The sequence below is a fragment of the Euprymna scolopes genome, chromosome 46 (assembly GCF_053919585.1).
Source record: "Euprymna scolopes isolate OS-2025 chromosome 46, ASM5391958v1, whole genome shotgun sequence".
Lineage (NCBI taxonomy): Eukaryota > Metazoa > Mollusca > Cephalopoda > Sepiida > Sepiolidae > Euprymna > Euprymna scolopes.
In genome coordinates, this window is record NC_136527.1 from 199,900,455 (window position 1) to 199,923,907 (window position 23,453).

Here is a 23,453-nt window from a genome sequence, read left to right on the forward strand (position 1 = left end):
GTTTAAAACATGATTAATCGACAAAAGACACGTAAGTACGTAATAATGTTTTCGCTTGAAACATGTAAGTTTAAAACATGATTAATCGACAAAAGACACGTATATACGTAATAATGTTTTCATTTGAAACATGTAAGTTTAAAACCTGATGTATCGACAAAAGACACGTAAGTACGTAATAATGTTTTCATTTGAAACATGTAAGTTTAAAACATGATTAATCGACAAAAGACACGTAAGTACGTAATAATGTTTTCATTTGAAACATGTAAGTTTAAAACATGATTAATCGACAAAAGACACGTAAGTACGTAATAATGTTTTCATTTGAAACATATAAGTTTAAAACATGATTAATCTACAAAAGACACGTAAGTACGTAATAATGTTTTCATTTGAAACATGTAAGTTTAAAACATGATTAATCGACAAAAGACACGTAAGTACGTAATAATGTTTTCATTTGAAACATGTAAGTTTAAAACATGATTAATCGACAAAAGACACGTAAGTACGTAATAATGTTTTCATTTGAAACATGTAAGTTTAAAACATGATTAATCTACAAAAGACACGTAAGTACGTAATAATGTTTTCATTTGAAACATGTAAGTTTAAAACATGATTAATCGACAAAAGACACGTAAGTACGTAATAATGTTTTCATTTGAAACATGTAAGTTTAAAACATGATTAATCGACAAAAGACACGTAAGTACGTAATAATGTTTTCATTTGAAACATGTAAGTTTAAAACATGATTAATCGACAAAAGACACGTAAGTACGTAATAATGTTTTCATTTGAAACATGTAAGTTTAAAACATGATTAATCGACAAAAGACACGTAAGTACGTAATAATGTTTTCGATTGAAACATGTAAGTTTAAAACATGATTAATCGACAAAAGACACGTAAGTACGTAATAATGTTTTCGCTTGAAACATGTAAGTTTAAAATATGATTAATCGACAAAAGACACGTAAGTACGTAATAATGTTTTCGCTTGAAACATGTAAGTTTAAAACATGATTAATCGACAAAAGACACGTAAGTACGTAATAATGTTTTCACTTGAAACATGTAAGTTTAAAACATGATTAATCGACAAAAGACATGTAAGTACGTAATAATGTTTTCACTTGAAACATGTAAGTTTAAAACATGATTAATCGACAAAAGACACGTAAGTACGTAATAATGTTTTCGCTTGAAACATGTAAGTTTAAAACATGATTAATCTACAAAAGACACGTAAGTACGTAATAATGTTTTCGCTTGAAACATGTAAGTTTAAAATATGATTAATCGACAAAAGACACGTAAGTACGTAATAATGTTTTCACTTGAAACATGTAAGTTTAAAACATGATTAATCGACAAAAGACACGTAAGTACGTAATAATGTTTTCGCTTGAAACATGTAAGTTTAAAACATGATTAATCGACAAAAGACACGTAATTACGTAATAATGTTTTCGCTTGAAACATGTAAGTTTAAAACATGATTAATCCACAAAAGACACGTAAGTACGTAATAATGTTTTCACTTGAAACATGTAAGTTTAAAACATGATTAATCGACAAAAGACACGTAAGTACGTAATAATGTTTTCACTTGAAACATGTAAGTTTAAAACATGATTAATCGACAAAAGACACGTAAGTACGTAATAATGTTTTCGCTTAAAACATGTAAGTTTAAAACATGATTAATCTACAAAAGACACGTAAGTACGTAATAATGTTTTCACTTGAAACATGTAAGTTTAAAACATGATTAATCGACAAAAGACACGTAAGTACGTAATAATGTTTTCGCTTAAAACATGTAAGTTTAAAACATGATTAATCTACAAAAGACACGTAAGTACGTAATAATGTCTTCACTTGAAACATGTAAGTTTAAAACATGATTAATCGACAAAAGACACGTAAGTACGTAATAATGTTTGCGCTTGAAACATGTAAGTTTAAAACATGATTAATCGACAAAAGACACGTAAGTACGTAATAATGTTTTCGCTTGAAACATGTAAGTTTAAAACATGATTAATCTACAAAAGACACGTAAGTACGTAATAATGTTTTCACTTGAAACATGTAAGTTTAAAACATGATTAATCGACAAAAGACACGTAAGTACGTAATAATGTTTTCGCTTGAAACATGTAAGTTTAAAACATGATTAATCGACAAAAGACACGTAAGTACGTAATAATGTTTTCGCTTGAAACATGTAAGTTTAAAACATGATTAATCGACAAAAGACACGTATATACGTAATAATGTTTTCATTTGAAACATGTAAGTTTAAAACCTGATTAATCGACAAAAGACACGTAAGTACGTAATAATGTTTTCATTTGAAACATGTAAGTTTAAAACATGATTAATCGACAAAAGACACGTAAGTACGTAATAATGTTTTCATTTGAAACATGTAAGTTTAAAACATGATTAATCGACAAAAGACACGTAAGTACGTAATAATGTTTTCATTTGAAACATATAAGTTTAAAACATGATTAATCTACAAAAGACACGTAAGTACGTAATAATGTTTTCATTTGAAACATGTAAGTTTAAAACATGATTAATCGACAAAAGACACGTAAGTACGTAATAATGTTTTCATTTGAAACATGTAAGTTTAAAACATGATTAATCGACAAAAGACACGTAAGTACGTAATAATGTTTTCATTTGAAACATGTAAGTTTAAAACATGATTAATCTACAAAAGACACGTAAGTACGTAATAATGTTTTCATTTGAAACATGTAAGTTTAAAACATGATTAATCGACAAAAGACACGTAAGTACGTAATAATGTTTTCATTTGAAACATGTAAGTTTAAAACATGATTAATCGACAAAAGACACGTAAGTACGTAATAATGTTTTCATTTGAAACATGTAAGTTTAAAACATGATTAATCGACAAAAGACACGTAAGTACGTAATAATGTTTTCATTTGAAACATGTAAGTTTAAAACATGATTAATCGACAAAAGACACGTAAGTACGTAATAATGTTTTCGATTGAAACATGTAAGTTTAAAACATGATTAATCGACAAAAGACACGTAAGTACGTAATAATGTTTTCGCTTGAAACATGTAAGTTTAAAATATGATTAATCGACAAAAGACACGTAAGTACGTAATAATGTTTTCGCTTGAAACATGTAAGTTTAAAATATGATTAATCTACAAAAGACACGTAAGTACGTAATAATGTTTTCGATTGAAACATGTAAGTTTAAACCATGATTAATCTACAAAAGACACGTAAGTACGTAATAATGTTTTCGATTGAAACATGTAAGTTTAAAACATGATTAATCGACAAAAGACACGTAAGTACGTAATAATGTTTTCATTTGAAACATGTAAGTTTAAAACATGATTAATCGACAAAAGACACGTAAGTACGTAATAATGTTTTCATTTGAAACATGTAAGTTTAAAACATGATTAATCGACAAAAGACACGTAAGTACGTAATAATGTTTTCGCTTGAAACATGTAAGTTTAAAACATGATTAATCGACAAAAGACACGTAATTACGTAATAATGTTTTCGCTTGAAACATGTAAGTTTAAAACATGATTAATCCACAAAAGACACGTAAGTACGTAATAATGTTTTCACTTGAAACATGTAAGTTTAAAACATGATTAATCGACAAAAGACACGTAAGTACGTAATAATGTTTTCACTTGAAACATGTAAGTTTAAAACATGATTAATCGACAAAAGACACGTAAGTACGTAATAATGTTTTCGCTTAAAACATGTAAGTTTAAAACATGATTAATCTACAAAAGACACGTAAGTACGTAATAATGTTTTCACTTGAAACATGTAAGTTTAAAACATGATTAATCGACAAAAGACACGTAAGTACGTAATAATGTTTTCGCTTAAAACATGTAAGTTTAAAACATGATTAATCTACAAAAGACACGTAAGTACGTAATAATGTCTTCACTTGAAACATGTAAGTTTAAAACATGATTAATCGACAAAAGACACGTAAGTACGTAATAATGTTTTCATTTGAAACATGTAAGTTTAAAACATGATTAATCGACAAAAGACACGTAAGTACGTAATAATGTTTTCATTTGAAACATGTAAGTTTAAAACATGATTAATCGACAAAAGACACGTAAGTACGTAATAATGTTTTCATTTGAAACATATAAGTTTAAAACATGATTAATCTACAAAAGACACGTAAGTACGTAATAATGTTTTCATTTGAAACATGTAAGTTTAAAACATGATTAATCGACAAAAGACACGTAAGTACGTAATAATGTTTTCGCTTGAAACATGTAAGTTTAAAACATGATTAATCTACAAAAGACACGTAAGTACGTAATAATGTTTTCGATTGAAACATGTAAGTTTAAAACATGATTAATCGACAAAAGACACGTAAGTACGTAATAATGTTTTCGCTTGAAACATGTAAGTTTAAAATATGATTTATCGACAAATGACACGTTAGTACGTAATAATGTTTTCGCTTGAAACATGTAAGTTTAAAATATGATTAATCTACAAAAGACACGTAAGTACGTAATAATGTTTTCACTTGAAACATGTAAGTTTAAAACATGATTAATCGACAAAAGACACGTAAGTACGTAATAATGTTTTCACTTGAAACATGTAAGTTTAAAACATGATTAATCGACAAAAGACATGTAAGTACGTAATAATGTTTTCACTTGAAACATGTAAGTTTAAAACATGATTAATCGACAAAAGACACGTAAGTACGTAATAATGTTTTCGCTTGAAACATGTAAGTTTAAAACATGATTAATCTACAAAAGACACGTAAGTACGTAATAATGTTTTCGCTTGAAACATGTAAGTTTAAAATATGATTAATCGACAAAAGACACGTAAGTACGTAATAATGTTTTCACTTGAAACATGTAAGTTTAAAACATGATTAATCGACAAAAGACACGTAAGTACGTAATAATGTTTTCGCTTGAAACATGTAAGTTTAAAACATGATTAATCGACAAAAGACACGTAATTACGTAATAATGTTTTCGCTTGAAACATGTAAGTTTAAAACATGATTAATCCACAAAAGACACGTAAGTACGTAATAATGTTTTCACTTGAAACATGTAAGTTTAAAACATGATTAATCGACAAAAGACACGTAAGTACGTAATAATGTTTTCACTTGAAACATGTAAGTTTAAAACATGATTAATCGACAAAAGACACGTAAGTACGTAATAATGTTTTCGCTTAAAACATGTAAGTTTAAAACATGATTAATCTACAAAAGACACGTAAGTACGTAATAATGTTTTCACTTGAAACATGTAAGTTTAAAACATGATTAATCGACAAAAGACACGTAAGTACGTAATAATGTTTTCGCTTAAAACATGTAAGTTTAAAACATGATTAATCTACAAAAGACACGTAAGTACGTAATAATGTCTTCACTTGAAACATGTAAGTTTAAAACATGATTAATCGACAAAAGACACGTAAGTACGTAATAATGTTTTCGCTTGAAACATGTAAGTTTAAAACATGATTAATCGACAAAAGACACGTAAGTACGTAATAATGTTTTCGCTTGAAACATGTAAGTTTAAAACATGATTAATCTACAAAAGACACGTAAGTACGTAATAATGTTTTCACTTGAAACATGTAAGTTTAAAACATGATTAATCGACAAAAGACACGTAAGTACGTAATAATGTTTTCGCTTGAAACATGTAAGTTTAAAACATGATTAATCGACAAAAGACACGTAAGTACGTAATAATGTTTTCGCTTGAAACATGTAAGTTTTAAACATGATTAATCGACAAAAGACACGTAAGTACGTAATAATGTTTTCATTTGAAACATGTAAGTTTAAAACCTGATTAATCGACAAAAGACACGTAAGTACGTAATAATGTTTTCATTTGAAACATGTAAGTTTAAAACATGATTAATCGACAAAAGACACGTAAGTACGTAATAATGTTTTCATTTGAAACATGTAAGTTTAAAACATGATTAATCGACAAAAGACACGTAAGTACGTAATAATGTTTTCATTTGAAACATATAAGTTTAAAACATGATTAATCTACAAAAGACACGTAAGTACGTAATAATGTTTTCATTTGAAACATGTAAGTTTAAAACATGATTAATCGACAAAAGACACGTAAGTACGTAATAATGTTTTCATTTGAAACATGTAAGTTTAAAACATGATTAATCGACAAAAGACACGTAAGTACGTAATAATGTTTTCATTTGAAACATGTAAGTTTAAAACATGATTAATCTACAAAAGACACGTAAGTACGTAATAATGTTTTCATTTGAAACATGTAAGTTTAAAACATGATTAATCGACAAAAGACACGTAAGTACGTAATAATGTTTTCATTTGAAACATGTAAGTTTAAAACATGATTAATCGACAAAAGACACGTAAGTACGTAATAATGTTTTCATTTGAAACATGTAAGTTTAAAACATGATTAATCGACAAAAGACACGTAAGTACGTAATAATGTTTTCATTTGAAACATGTAAGTTTAAAACATGATTAATCGACAAAAGACACGTAAGTACGTAATAATGTTTTCGATTGAAACATGTAAGTTTAAAACATGATTAATCGACAAAAGACACGTAAGTACGTAATAATGTTTTCGCTTGAAACATGTAAGTTTAAAATATGATTAATCGACAAAAGACACGTAAGTACGTAATAATGGTTTCGCTTGAAACATGTAAGTTTAAAATATGATTAATCTACAAAAGACACGTAAGTACGTAATAATGTTTTCGATTGAAACATGTAAGTTTAAAACATGATTAATCTACAAAAGACACGTAAGTACGTAATAATGTTTTCGATTGAAACATGTAAGTTTAAAACATGATTAATCGACAAAAGACACGTAAGTACGTAATAATGTTTTCATTTGAAACATGTAAGTTTAAAACATGATTAATCGACAAAAGACACGTAAGTACGTAATAATGTTTTCATTTGAAACATGTAAGTTTAAAACATGATTAATCGACAAAAGACACGTAAGTACGTAATAATGTTTTCGCTTGAAACATGTAAGTTTAAAACATGATTAATCTACAAAAGACACGTAAGTACGTAATAATGTTTTCGATTGAAACATGTAAGTTTAAAACATGATTAATCGACAAAAGACACGTAAGTACGTAATAATGTTTTCGCTTGAAACATGTAAGTTTAAAACATGATTAATCGACAAAAGACACGTAAGTACGTAATAATGTTTTCGCTTGAAACATGTAAGTTTAAAACATGATTAATCTACAAAAGACACGTAAGTACGTAATAATGTTTTCGCTTGAAACATGTAAGTTTAAAACATGATTAATCGACAAAAGACACGTAAGTACGTAATAATGTTTTCACTTGAAACATGTAAGTTTAAAACATGATTAATCGACAAAAGACACGTAAGTACGTAATAATGTTTTCGCTTGAAACATGTAAGTTTAAAACATGATTAATCGACAAAAGACACGTAATTACGTAATAATGTTTTCGCTTGAAACATGTAAGTTTAAAACATGATTAATCGACAAAAGACACGTAAGTACGTAATAATGTTTTCACTTGAAACATGTAAGTTTAAAACATGATTAATCGACAAAAGACACGTAAGTACGTAATAATGTTTTCACTTGAAACATGTAAGTTTAAAACATGATTAATCGACAAAAGACACGTAAGTACGTAATAATGTTTTCGCTTAAAACATGTAAGTTTAAAACATGATTAATCTACAAAAGACACGTAAGTACGTAATAATGTTTTCACTTGAAACATGTAAGTTTAAAACATGATTAATCGACAAAAGACACGTAAGTACGTAATAATGTTTTCGCTTAAAACATGTAAGTTTAAAACATGATTAATCTACAATAGACACGTAAGTACGTAATAATGTCTTCACTTGAAACATGTAAGTTTAAAACATGATTAATCTACAAAAGACACGTAAGTACGTAATAATGTTTTCGCTTGAAACATGTAAGTTTAAAACATGATTAATCGACAAAAGACACGTAAGTACGTAATAATGTTTTCGCTTGAAACATGTAAGTTTAAAACATGATTAATCGACAAAAGACACGTAAGTACGTAATAATGTTTTCACTTGAAACATGTAAGTTTAAAACATGATTAATCGACAAAAGACACGTAAGTACGTAATAATGTTTTCATTTGAAACATGTAAGTTTAAAACATGATTAATTGACAAAAGACACGTAAGTACGTAATAATGTTTTCATTTGAAACATGTAAGTTTAAAACATGATTAATCGACAAAAGACACGTAAGTACGTAATAATGTTTTCATTTGAAACATATAAGTTTAAAACATGATTAATCTACAAAAGACACGTAAGTACGTAATAATGTTTTCATTTGAAACATGTAAGTTTAAAACATGATTAATCGACAAAAGACACGTAAGTACGTAATAATGTTTTCATTTGAAACACGTAAGTTTAAAACATGATTAATCGACAAAAGACACGTAAGTACGTAATAATGTTTTCATTTGAAACATGTAAGTTTAAAACATGATTAATCTACAAAAGACACGTAAGTACGTAATAATGTTTTCATTTGAAACATGTAAGTTTAAAACATGATTAATCGACAAAAGACACGTAAGTACGTAATAATGTTTTCATTTGAAACATGTAAGTTTAAAACATGATTAATCGACAAAAGACACGTAAGTACGTAATAATGTTTTCATTTGAAACATGTAAATTTAAAACATGATTAATCGACAAAAGACACGTAAGTACGTAATAATGTTTTCATTTGAAACATGTAAGTTTAAAACATGATTAATCGACAAAAGACACGTAAGTACGTAATAATGTTTTCGATTGAAACATGTAAGTTTAAAACATGATTAATCGACAAAAGACACATAAGTACGTAATAATGTTTTCGCTTGAAACATGTAAGTTTAAAATATGATTAATCGACAAAAGACACGTAAGTACGTAATAATGTTTTCGCTTGAAACATGTAAGTTTAAAATATGATTAATCTACAAAAGACACGTAAGTACGTAATAATGTTTTCGATTGAAACATGTAAGTTTAAAACATGATTAATCTACAAAAGACACGTAAGTACATAATAATGTTTTCGATTGAAACATGTAAGTTTAAAACATGATTAATCGACAAAAGACACGTAAGTACGTAATAATGTTTTCATTTGAAACATGTAAGTTTAAAACATGATTAATCGACAAAAGACACGTAAGTACGTAATAATGTTTTCATTTGAAACATGTAAGTTTAAAACATGATTAATCGACAACAGACACGTAAGTACGTAATAATGTTTTCGCTTGAAACATGTAAGTTTAAAACATGATTAATCTACAAAAGACACGTAAGTACGTAATAATGTTTTCGATTGAAACATGTAAGTTTAAAACATGATTAATCGACAAAAGACACGTAAGTACGTAATAATGTTTTCGCTTGAAACATGTAAGTTTAAAATATGATTAATCGACAAAAGACACGTAAGTACGTAATAATGTTTTCGCTTGAAACATGTAAGTTTAAAATATGATTAATCTACAAAAGACACGTAAGTACGTAATAATGTTTTCACTTGAAACATGTAAGTTTAAAACATGATTAATCGACAAAAGACACGTAAGTACGTAATAATGTTTTCACTTGAAACATGTAAGTTTAAAACATGATTAATCGACAAAAGACACGTAAGTACGTAATAATGTTTTCACTTGAAACATGTAAGTTTAAAACATGATTAATCGACAAAAGACACGTAAGTACGTAATAATGTTTTCGCTTGAAACATGTAAGTTTAAAACATGATTAATCTACAAAAGACACGTAAGTACGTAATAATGTTTTCGCTTGAAACATGTAAGTTTAAAATATGATTAATCGACAAAAGACACGTAAGTACGTAATAATGTTTTCACTTGAAACATGTAAGTTAAAAACATGATTAATCGACAAAAGACACGTAAGTACGTAATAATGTTTTCGCTTGAAACATGTAAGTTTAAAACATGATTAATCGACAAAAGACACGTAAGTACGTAATAATGTTTTCGCTTGAAACATGTAAGTTTAAAACATGATTAATCTACAAAAGACACGTAAGTACGTAATAATGTTTTCACTTGAAACATGTAAGTTTAAAACATGATTAATCGACAAAAGACACGTAAGTACGTAATAATGTTTTCGCTTGAAACATGTAAGTTTAAAACATGATTAATCGACAAAAGACACGTAAGTACGTAATAATGTTTTCGCTTGAAACATGTAAGTTTAAAACATGATTAATCGACAAAAGACACGTAAGTACGTAATAATGTTTTCATTTGAAACATGTAAGTTTAAAACATGATTAATCGACAAAAGACACGTAAGTACGTAATAATGTTTTCATTTGAAACATGTAAGTTTAAAACATGATTAATCGACAAAAGACACGTAAGTACGTAATAATGTTTTCATTTGAAACATGTAAGTTTAAAACATGATTAATCGACAAAAGACACGTAAGTACGTAATAATGTTTTCATTTGAAACATATAAGTTTAAAACATGATTAATCTACAAAAGACACGTAAGTACGTAATAATGTTTTCATTTGAAACATGTAAGTTTAAAACATGATTAATCGACAAAAGACACGTAAGTACGTAATAATGTTTTCATTTGAAACATGTAAGTTTAAAACATGATTAATCGACAAAAGACACGTAAGTACGTAATAATGTTTTCATTTGAAACATGTAAGTTTAAAACATGATTAATCTACAAAAGACACGTAAGTACGTAATAATATTTTCATTTGAAACATGTAAGTTTAAAACATGATTAATCGACAAAAGACACGTAAGTACGTAATAATGTTTTCATTTGAAACATGTAAGTTTAAAACATGATTAATCGACAAAAGACACGTAAGTACGTAATAATGTTTTCATTTGAAACATGTAAGTTTAAAACATGATTAATCGACAAAAGACACGTAAGTACGTAATAATGTTTTCGATTGAAACATGTAAGTTTAAAACATGATTAATCGACAAAAGACACGTAAGTACGTAATAATGTTTTCGCTTGAAACATGTAAGTTTAAAATATGATTAATCGACAAAAGACACGTAAGTATGTAATAATGTTTTCGCTTGAAACATGTAAGTTTAAAATATGATTAATCTACAAAAGACACGTAAGTACGTAATAATGTTTTCGATTGAAACATGTAAGTTAAAAACATGATTAATCGACAAAAGACACGTAAGTACGTAATAATGTTTTCGATTGAAACATGTAAGTTTAAAACATGATTAATCGACAAAAGACACGTAAGTACGTAATAATGTTTTCATTTGAAACATGTAAGTTTAAAACATGATTAATCGACAAAAGACACGTAAGTACGTAATAATATTTTCATTTGAAACATGTAAGTTTAAAACATGATTAATCGACAAAAGACACGTAAGTACGTAATAATGTTTTCGCTTGAAACATGTAAGTTTAAAACATGATTAATCTACAAAAGACACGTAAGTACGTAATAATGTTTTCAATTGAAACATGTAAGTTTAAAACATGATTAATCGACAAAAGACACGTAAGTACGTAATAATGTTTTCGCTTGAAACATGTAAGTTTAAAATATGATTAATCGACAAAAGACACGTAAGTACGTAATAATGTTTTCGCTTGAAACATGTAAGTTTAAAATATGATTAATCTACAAAAGACACGTAAGTACGTAATAATGTTTTCACTTGAAACATGTAAGTTTAAAACATGATTAATCGACAAAAGACACGTAAGTACGTAATAATGTTTTCACTTGAAACATGTAAGTTTAAAACATGATTAATCGACAAAAGACATGTAAGTACGTAATAATGTTTTCACTTGAAACATGTAAGTTTAAAACATGATTAATCGACAAAAGACACGTAAGTACGTAATAATGTTTTCGCTTGAAACATGTAAGTTTAAAACATGATTAATCTACAAAAGACACGTAAGTACGTAATAATGTTTTCGCTTGAAACATGTAAGTTTAAAATATGATTAATCGACAAAAGACACGTAAGTACGTAATAATGTTTTCACTTGAAACATGTAAGTTTAAAACATGATTAATCGACAAAAGACACGTAAGTACGTAATAATGTTTTCGCTTGAAACATGTAAGTTTAAAACATGATTAATCGACAAAAGACACGTAATTACGTAATAATGTTTTCGCTTGAAACATGTAAGTTTAAAACATGATTAATCCACAAAAGACACGTAAGTACGTAATAATGTTTTCACTTGAAACATGTAAGTTTAAAACATGATTAATCGACAAAAGACACGTAAGTACGTAATAATGTTTTCACTTGAAACATGTAAGTTTAAAACATGATTAATCGACAAAAGACACGTAAGTACGTAATAATGTTTTCGCTTAAAACATGTAAGTTTAAAACATGATTAATCTACAAAAGACACGTAAGTACGTAATAATGTTTTCACTTGAAACATGTAAGTTTAAAACATGATTAATCGACAAAAGACACGTAAGTACGTAATAATGTTTTCGCTTAAAACATGTAAGTTTAAAACATGATTAATCTACAAAAGACACGTAAGTACGTAATAATGTCTTCACTTGAAACATGTAAGTTTAAAACATGATTAATCGACAAAAGACACGTAAGTACGTAATAATGTTTTCGCTTGAAACATGTAAGTTTAAAACATGATTAATCGACAAAAGACACGTAAGTACGTAATAATGTTTTCGCTTGAAACATGTAAGTTTAAAACATGATTAATCTACAAAAGACACGTAAGTACGTAATAATGTTTTCACTTGAAACATGTAAGTTTAAAACATGATTAATCGACAAAAGACACGTAAGTACGTAATAATGTTTTCGCTTGAAACATGTAAGTTTAAAACATGATTAATCGACAAAAGACACGTAAGTACGTAATAATGTTTTCGCTTGAAACATGTAAGTTTAAAACATGATTAATCGACAAAAGACACGTAAGTACGTAATAATGTTTTCACTTGAAACATGTAAGTTTAAAACATGATTAATCGACAAAAGACATGTAAGTACGTAATAATGTTTTCACTTGAAACATGTAAGTTTAAAACATGATTAATCGACAAAAGACACGTAAGTACGTAATAATGTTTTCGCTTGAAACATGTAAGTTTAAAACATGATTAATCTACAAAAGACACGTAAGTACGTAATAATGTTTTCGCTTGAAACATGTAAGTTTAAAATATGATTAATCGACAAAAGACACGTAAGTACGTAATAATGTTTTCACTTGAAACATGTAAGTTTAAAACATGATTAATCGACAAAAGACACGTAAGTACGTAATAATGTTTTCGCTTGAAACATGTAAGTTTAAAACATGATTAATCGACAAAAGACACGTAATTACGTAATAATGTTTTCGCTTGAAACATGTAAGTTTAAAACATGATTAATCCACAAAAGACACGTAAGTACGTAATAATGTTTTCACTTGAAACATGTAAGTTTAAAACATGATTAATCGACAAAAGACACGTAAGTACGTAATAATGTTTTCACTTGAAACATGTAAGTTTAAAACATGATTAATCGACAAAAGACACGTAAGTACGTAATAATGTTTTCGCTTAAAACATGTAAGTTTAAAACATGATTAATCTACAAAAGACACGTAAGTACGTAATAATGTTTTCACTTGAAACATGTAAGTTTAAAACATGATTAATCGACAAAAGACACGTAAGTACGTAATAATGTTTTCGCTTAAAACATGTAAGTTTAAAACATGATTAATCTACAAAAGACACGTAAGTACGTAATAATGTCTTCACTTGAAACATGTAAGTTTAAAACATGATTAATCGACAAAAGACACGTAAGTACGTAATAATGTTTTCGCTTGAAACATGTAAGTTTAAAACATGATTAATCGACAAAAGACACGTAAGTACGTAATAATGTTTTCGCTTGAAACATGTAAGTTTAAAACATGATTAATCCACAAAAGACACGTAAGTACGTAATAATGTTTTCACTTGAAACATGTAAGTTTAAAACATGATTAATCGACAAAAGACACGTAAGTACGTAATAATGTTTTCACTTGAAACATGTAAGTTTAAAACATGATTAATCGACAAAAGACACGTAAGTACGTAATAATGTTTTCGCTTAAAACATGTAAGTTTAAAACATGATTAATCTACAAAAGACACGTAAGTACGTAATAATGTTTTCACTTGAAACATGTAAGTTTAAAACATGATTAATCGACAAAAGACACGTAAGTACGTAATAATGTTTTCGCTTAAAACATGTAAGTTTAAAACATGATTAATCTACAAAAGACACGTAAGTACGTAATAATGTCTTCACTTGAAACATGTAAGTTTAAAACATGATTAATCGACAAAAGACACGTAAGTACGTAATAATGTTTTCGCTTGAAACATGTAAGTTTAAAACATGATTAATCGACAAAAGACACGTAAGTACGTAATAATGTTTTCGCTTGAAACATGTAAGTTTAAAACATGATTAATATACAAAAGACACGTATGTACGTAATAATGTTTTCACTTGAAACATGTAAGTTTAAAACATGATTAATCGACAAAAGACACGTAAGTACGTAATAATGTTTTCGCTTGAAACATGTAAGTTTAAAACATGATTAATCGACAAAAGACACGTAAGTACGTAATAATGTTTTCGCTTGAAAAATGTAAGTTTAAAACATGATTAATCGACAAAAGACACGTAAGTACGTAATAATGTTTTCATTTGAAACATGTAAGTTTAAAACCTGATTAATCGACAAAAGACACGTAAGTACGTAATAATGTTTTCATTTGAAACATGTAAGTTTAAAACATGATTAATCGACAAAAGACACGTAAGTACGTAATAATGTTTTCATTTGAAACATGTAAGTTTAAAACATGATTAATCGACAAAAGACACGTAAGTACGTAATAATGTTTTCGATTGAAACATGTAAGTTTAAAACATGATTAATCGACAAAAGACACGTAAGTACGTAATAATGTTTTCGCTTGAAACATGTAAGTTTAAAATATGATTAATCGACAAAAGACACGTAAGTACGTAATAATGTTTTCGCTTGAAACATGTAAGTTTAAAATATGATTAATCTACAAAAGACACGTAAGTACGTAATAATGTTTTCGATTGAAACATGTAAGTTTAAAACATGATTAATCTACAAAAGAAACGTAAGTACGTAATAAGGTTTCGATTGAAACATGTAAGTTTAAAACATGATTAATCGACAAAAGACACGTAAGTACGTAATAATGTTTTCATTTGAAACATGTAAGTTTAAAACATGATTAATCGACAAAAGACACGTAAGTACGTAATAATGTTTTCATTTGAAACATGTAAGTTTAAAACATGATTAATCGACAAAAGACACGTAAGTACGTAATAATGTTTTCGCTTGAAACATGTAAGTTTAAAACATGATTAATCTACAAAAGACACGTAACTACGTAATAATGTTTTCGATTGAAACATGTAAGTTTAAAACATGATTAATCGACAAAAGACACGTAAGTACGTAATAATGTTTTCGCTTGAAACATGTAAGTTTAAAATATGATTAATCGACAAAAGACACGTAAGTACGTAATAATGTTTTCGCTTGAAACATGTAAGTTTAAAATATGATTAATCTACAAAAGACACGTAAGTACGTAATAATGTTTTCACTTGAAACATGTAAGTTTAAAACATGATTAATCGACAAAAGACACGTAAGTACGTAATAATGTTTTCGATTGAAACATGTAAGTTTAAAACATGATTAATCGACAAAAGACACGTAAGTACGTAATAATGTTTTCGCTTGAAACATGTAAGTTTAAAATATGATTAATCGACAAAAGACACGTAAGTACGTAATAATGTTTTCGCTTGAAACATGTAAGTTTAAAATATGATTAATCTACAAAAGACACGTAAGTACGTAATAATGTTTTCGATTGAAACATGTAAGTTTAAAACATGATTAATCTACAAAAGACACGTAAGTACGTAATAATGTTTTCGATTGAAACATGTAAGTTTAAAACATGATTAATCGACAAAAGACACGTAAGTACGTAATAATGTTTTCATTTGAAACATGTAAGTTTAAAACATGATTAATCGACAAAAGACACGTAAGTACGTAATAATGTTTTCATTTGAAACATGTAAGTTTAAAACATGATTAATCGACAAAAGACACGTAAGTACGTAATAATGTTTTCGCTTGAAACATGTAAGTTTAAAACATGATTAATCTACAAAAGACACGTAAGTACGTAATAATGTTTTCGATTGAAACATGTAAGTTTAAAACATGATTAATCGACAAAAGACACGTAAGTACGTAATAATGTTTTCGCTTGAAACATGTAAGTTTAAAATATGATTAATCGACAAAAGACACGTAAGTACGTAATAATGTTTTCGCTTGAAACATGAAAGTTTAAAATATGATTAATCTACACAGACACGTAAGTACGTAATAATGTTTTCACTTGAAACATGTAAGTTTAAAACATGATTAATCGACAAAAGACACGTAAGTTCGTAATAATGTTTTCACTTGAAACATGTAAGTTTAAAACATGATTAATCGACAAAAGACATGTAAGTACGTAATAATGTTTTCACTTGAAACATGTAAGTTTAAAACATGATTAATCGACAAAAGACACGTAAGTACGTAATAATGTTTTCGCTTGAAACATGTAAGTTTAAAACATGATTAATCTACAAAAGACATGTAAGTACGTAATAATGTTTTCGCTTGAAACATGTAAGTTTAAAATATGATTAATCGACAAAAGACACGTAAGTACGTAATAATGTTTTCACTTGAAACATGTAAGTTTAAAACATGATTAATCGACAAAAGACACGTAAGTACGTAATAATGTTTTCGCTTGAAACATGTAAGTTTAAAACATGATTAATCGACAAAAGACACGTAATTACGTAATAATGTTTTCATTTGAAACATGTAAGTTTAAAACCTGATTAATCGACAAAAGACACGTAAGTACGTAATAATGTTTTCATTTGAAACATGTAAGTTTAAAACATGATTAATCGACAAAAGACACGTAAGTACGTAATAATGTTTTCATTTGAAACATGTAAGTTTAAAACATGATTAATCGACAAAAGACACGTAAGTACGTAATAATGTTTTCGATTGAAACATGTAAGTTTAAAACATGATTAATCGACAAAAGACACGTAAGTACGTAATAATGTTTTCATTTGAAACATGTAAGTTTAAAACATGATTAATCGACAAAAGACACGTAAGTACGTAATAATGTTTTCGCTTGAAACATGTAAGTTTAAAATATGATTAATCGACAAAAGACACGTAAGTACGTAATAATGTTTTCGCTTGAAACATGAAAGTTTAAAATATGATTAATCTACACAGACACGTAAGTACGTAATAATGTTTTCACTTGAAACATGTAAGTTTAAAACATGATTAATCGACAAAAGACACGTAAGTTCGTAATAATGTTTTCACTTGAAACATGTAAGTTTAAAACATGATTAATCGACAAAAGACATGTAAGTACGTAATAATGTTTTCACTTGAAACATGTAAGTTTAAAACATGATTAATCGACAAAAGACACGTAAGTACGTAATAATGTTTTCGCTTGAAACATGTAAGTTTAAAACATGATTAATCTACAAAAGACATGTAAGTACGTAATAATGTTTTCGCTTGAAACATGTAAGTTTAAAATATGATTAATCGACAAAAGACACGTAAGTACGTAATAATGTTTTCACTTGAAACATGTAAGTTTAAAACATGATTAATCGACAAAAGACACGTAAGTACGTAATAATGTTTTCGCTTGAAACATGTAAGTTTAAAACATGATTAATCGACAAAAGACACGTAATTACGTAATAATGTTTTCATTTGAAACATGTAAGTTTAAAACCTGATTAATCGACAAAAGACACGTAAGTACGTAATAATGTTTTCATTTGAAACATGTAAGTTTAAAACATGATTAATCGACAAAAGACACGTAAGTACGTAATAATGTTTTCATTTGAAACATGTAAGTTTAAAACATGATTAATCGACAAAAGACACGTAAGTACGTAATAATGTTTTCGATTGAAACATGTAAGTTTAAAACATGATTAATCGACAAAAGACACGTAAGTACGTAATAATGTTTTCATTTGAAACATGTAAGTTTAAAACATGATTAATCGACAAAAGACACGTAAGTACGTAATAATGTTTTCGCTTGAAACATGTAAGTTTAAAACATGATTAATCTACAAAAGACACGTAAGTACGTAATAATGTTTTCGATTGAAACATGTAAGTTTAAAACATGATTAATCGACAAAAGACACGTAAGTACGTAATAATGTTTTCGCTTGAAACATGTAAGTTTAAAATATGATTAATCGACAAAAGACACGTAAGTACGTAATAATGTTTTCGCTTGAAACATGAAAGTTTAAAATATGATTAATCTACACAGACACGTAAGTACGTAATAATGTTTTCACTTGAAACATGTAAGTTTAAAACATGATTAATCGACAAAAGACACGTAAGTTCGTAATAATGTTTTCACTTGAAACATGTAAGTTTAAAACATGATTAATCGACAAAAGACATGTAAGTACGTAATAATGTTTTCACTTGAAACATGTAAGTTTAAAACATGATTAATCGACAAAAGACACGTAAGTACGTAATAATGTTTTCGCTTGAAACATGTAAGTTTAAAACATGATTAATCTACAAAAGACATGTAAGTACGTAATAATGTTTTCGCTTGAAACATGTAAGTTTAAAATATGATTAATCGACAAAAGACACGTAAGTACGTAATAATGTTTTCACTTGAAACATGTAAGTTTAAAACATGATTAATCGACAAAAGACACGTAAGTACGTAATAATGTTTTCGCTTGAAACATGTAAGTTTAAAACATGATTAATCGACAAAAGACACGTAATTACGTAATAATGTTTTCATTTGAAACATGTAAGTTTAAAACCTGATTAATCGACAAAAGACACGTAAGTACGTAATAATGTTTTCATTTGAAACATGTAAGTTTAAAACATGATTAATCGACAAAAGACACGTAAGTACGTAATAATGTTTTCATTTGAAACATGTAAGTTTAAAACATGATTAATCGACAAAAGACACGTAAGTACGTAATAATGTTTTCGATTGAAACATGTAAGTTTAAAACATGATTAATCGACAAAAGACACGTAAGTACGTAATAATGTTTTCGCTTGAAACATGTAAGTTTAAAATATGATTAATCGACAAAAGACACGTAAGTACGTAATAATGTTTTCGCTTGAAACATGTAAGTTTAAAATATGATTAATCTACAAAAGACACGTAAGTACGTAATAATGTTTTCGATTGAAACATGTAAGTTTAAAACATGATTAATCTACAAAAGAAACGTAAGTACGTAATAATGTTTCGATTGAAACATGTAAGTTTAAAACATGATTAATCGACAAAAGACACGTAAGTACGTAATAATGTTTTCATTTGAAACATGTAAGTTTAAAACATGATTAATCGACAAAAGACACGTAAGTACATAATAATGATTTCATTTGAAACATGTAAGTTTAAAACATGATTAATCGACAAAAGACACGTAAGTACGTAATAATGTTTTCGCTTGAAACATGTAAGTTTAAAACATGATTAATCTACAAAAGACACGTAAGTACGTAATAATGTTTTCGATTGAAACATGTAAGTTTAAAACATGATTAATCGACAAAAGACACGTAAGTACGTAATAATGTTTTCGCTTGAAACATGTAAGTTTAAAATATGATTAATCGACAAAAGACACGTAAGTACGTAATAATGTTTTCGCTTGAAACATGTAAGTTTAAAATATGATTAATCTACAAAAGACACGTAAGTACGTAATAATGTTTTCACTTGAAACATGTAAGTTTAAAACATGATTAATCGACAAAAGACACGTAAGTACGTAATAATGTTTTCGATTGAAACATGTAAGTTTAAAACATGATTAATCGACAAAAGACACGTAAGTACGTAATAATGTTTTCGCTTGAAACATGTAAGTTTAAAATATGATTAATCGACAAAAGACACGTAAGTACGTAATAATGTTTTCGCTTGAAACATGTAAGTTTAAAATATGATTAATCTACAAAAGACACGTAAGTACGTAATAATGTTTTCGATTGAAACATGTAAGTTTAAAACATGATTAATCTACAAAAGACACGTAAGTACGTAATAATGTTTTCGATTGAAACATGTAAGTTTAAAACATGATTAATCGACAAAAGACACGTAAGTACGTAATAATGTTTTCATTTGAAACATGTAAGTTTAAAACATGATTAATCGACAAAAGACACGTAAGTACGTAATAATGTTTTCATTTGAAACATGTAAGTTTAAAACATGATTAATCGACAAAAGACACGTAAGTACGTAATAATGTTTTCGCTTGAAACATGTAAGTTTAAAACATGATTAATCTACAAAAGACACGTAAGTACGTAATAATGTTTTCGATTGAAACATGTAAGTTTAAAACATGATTAATCGACAAAAGACACGTAAGTACGTAATAATGTTTTCGCTTGAAACATGTAAGTTTAAAATATGATTAATCGACAAAAGACACGTAAGTACGTAATAATGTTTTCGCTTGAAACATGAAAGTTTAAAATATGATTAATCTACAAAAGACACGTAAGTACGTAATAATGTTTTCACTTGAAACATGTAAGTTTAAAACATGATTAATCGACAAAAGACACGTAAGTACGTAATAATGTTTTCACTTGAAACATGTAAGTTTAAAACATGATTAATCGACAAAAGACATGTAAGTACGTAATAATGTTTTAACTTGAAACATGTAAGTTTAAAACATGATTAATCGACAAAAGACACGTAAGTACGTAATAATGTTTTCGCTTGAAACATGTAAGTTTAAAACATGATTAATCTACAAAAGACACGTAAGTACGTAATAATGTTTTCGCTTGAAACATGTAAGTTTAAAATATGATTAATCGACAAAAGACACGTAAGTACGTAATAATGTTTTCACTTGAAACATGTAAGTTTAAAACATGATTAATCGACAAAAGACACGTAAGTACGTAATAATGTTTTCGCTTGAAACATGTAAGTTTAAAACATGATTAATCGACAAAAGACACGTAATTACGTAATAATGTTTTCGCTTGAAACATGTAAGTTTAAAACATGATTAATCCACAAAAGACACGTAAGTACGTAATAATGTTTTCACTTGAAACATGTAAGTTTAAAACATGATTAATCGACAAAAGACACGTAAGTACGTAATAATGTTTTCACTTGAAACATGTAAGTTTAAAACATGATTAATCGACAAAAGACACGTAAGTACGTAATAATGTTTTCGCTTAAAACATGTAAGTTTAAAACATGATTAATCTACAAAAGACACGTAAGTACGTAATAATGTTTTCACTTGAAACATGTAAGTTTAAAACATGATTAATCGACAAAAGACACGTAAGTACGTAATAATGTTTTCGCTTAAAACATGTAAGTTTAAAACATGATTAATCTACAAAAGACACGTAAGTACGTAATAATGTCTTCACTTGAAACATGTAAGTTTAAAACATGATTAATCGACAAAAGACACGTAAGTACGTAATAATGTTTTCGCTTGAAACATGTAAGTTTAAAACATGATTAATCGACAAAAGACACGTAAGTACGTAATAATGTTTTCGCTTGAAACATGTAAGTGTAAAACATGATTAATCTACAACAGACACGTAAGTACGTAATAATGTTTTCACTTGAAACATGTAAGTTTAAAACATGATTAATCGACAAAAGACACGTAAGTACGTAATAATGTTTTCGCTTAAAACATGTAAGTTTAAAATATGATTAATCGACAAAAGACACGTAAGTACGTAATAATGTTTTCGCTTGAAACATGTAAGTTTAAAATATGATTAATCTACAAAAGACACGTAAGTACGTAATAATGTTTTCGATTGAAACATGTAAGTTTAAAACATGATTAATCTACAAAAGAAACGTAAGTACGTAATAATGTTTCGATTGAAACATGTAAGTTTAAAACATGATTAATCGACAAAAGACACGTAAGTACGTAATAATGTTTTCATTTGAAACATGTAAGTTTAAAACATGATTAATCGACAAAAGACACGTAAGTACGTAATAATGTTTTCATTTGAAACATGTAAGTTTAAAACATGATTAATCGACAAAAGACACGTAAGTACGTAATAATGTTTTCGCTTGAAACATGTAAGTTTAAAACATGATTAATCTACAAAAGACACGTAAGTACGTAATAATGTTTTCGATTGAAACATGTAAGTTTAAAACATGATTAATCGACAAAAGACACGTAAGTACGTAATAATGTTTTCGCTTGAAACATGTAAGTTTAAAATATGATTAATCGACAAAAGACACGTAAGTACGTAATAATTTTTTCGCTTGAAACATGTAAGTTTAAAATATGATTAATCTACAAAAGACACGTAAGTACGTAATAATGTTTTCACTTGAAACATGTAAGTTTAAAACATGATTAATCGACAAAAGACACGTAAGTACGTAATAATGTTTTCGATTGAAACATGTAAGTTTAAAACATGATTAATCGACAAAAGACACGTAAGTACGTAATAATGTTTTCGCTTGAAACATGTAAGTTTAAAATATGATTAATCGACAAAAGACACGTAAGTACGTAATAATGTTTTCGCTTGAAACATGTAAGTTTAAAATATGATTAATCGACAAAAGACACGTAAGTACGTAATAATGTTTTCGATTGAAACATGTAAGTTTAAAACATGATTAATCTACAAAAGACACGTAAGTACGTAATAATGTTTTCGATTGAAACATGTAAGTTTAAAACATGATTAATCGACAAAAGACACGTAAGTACGTAATAATGTTTTCATTTGAAACATGTAAGTTTAAAACATGATTAATCGACAAAAGACACGTAAGTACGTAATAATGTTTTCATTTGAAACATGTAAGTTTAAAACATGATTAATCGACAAAAGACACGTAAGTACGTAATAATGTTTTCGCTTGAAACATGTAAGTTTAAAACATGATTAATCTACAAAAGACACGTAAGTACGTAATAATGTTTTCGATTGAAACATGTA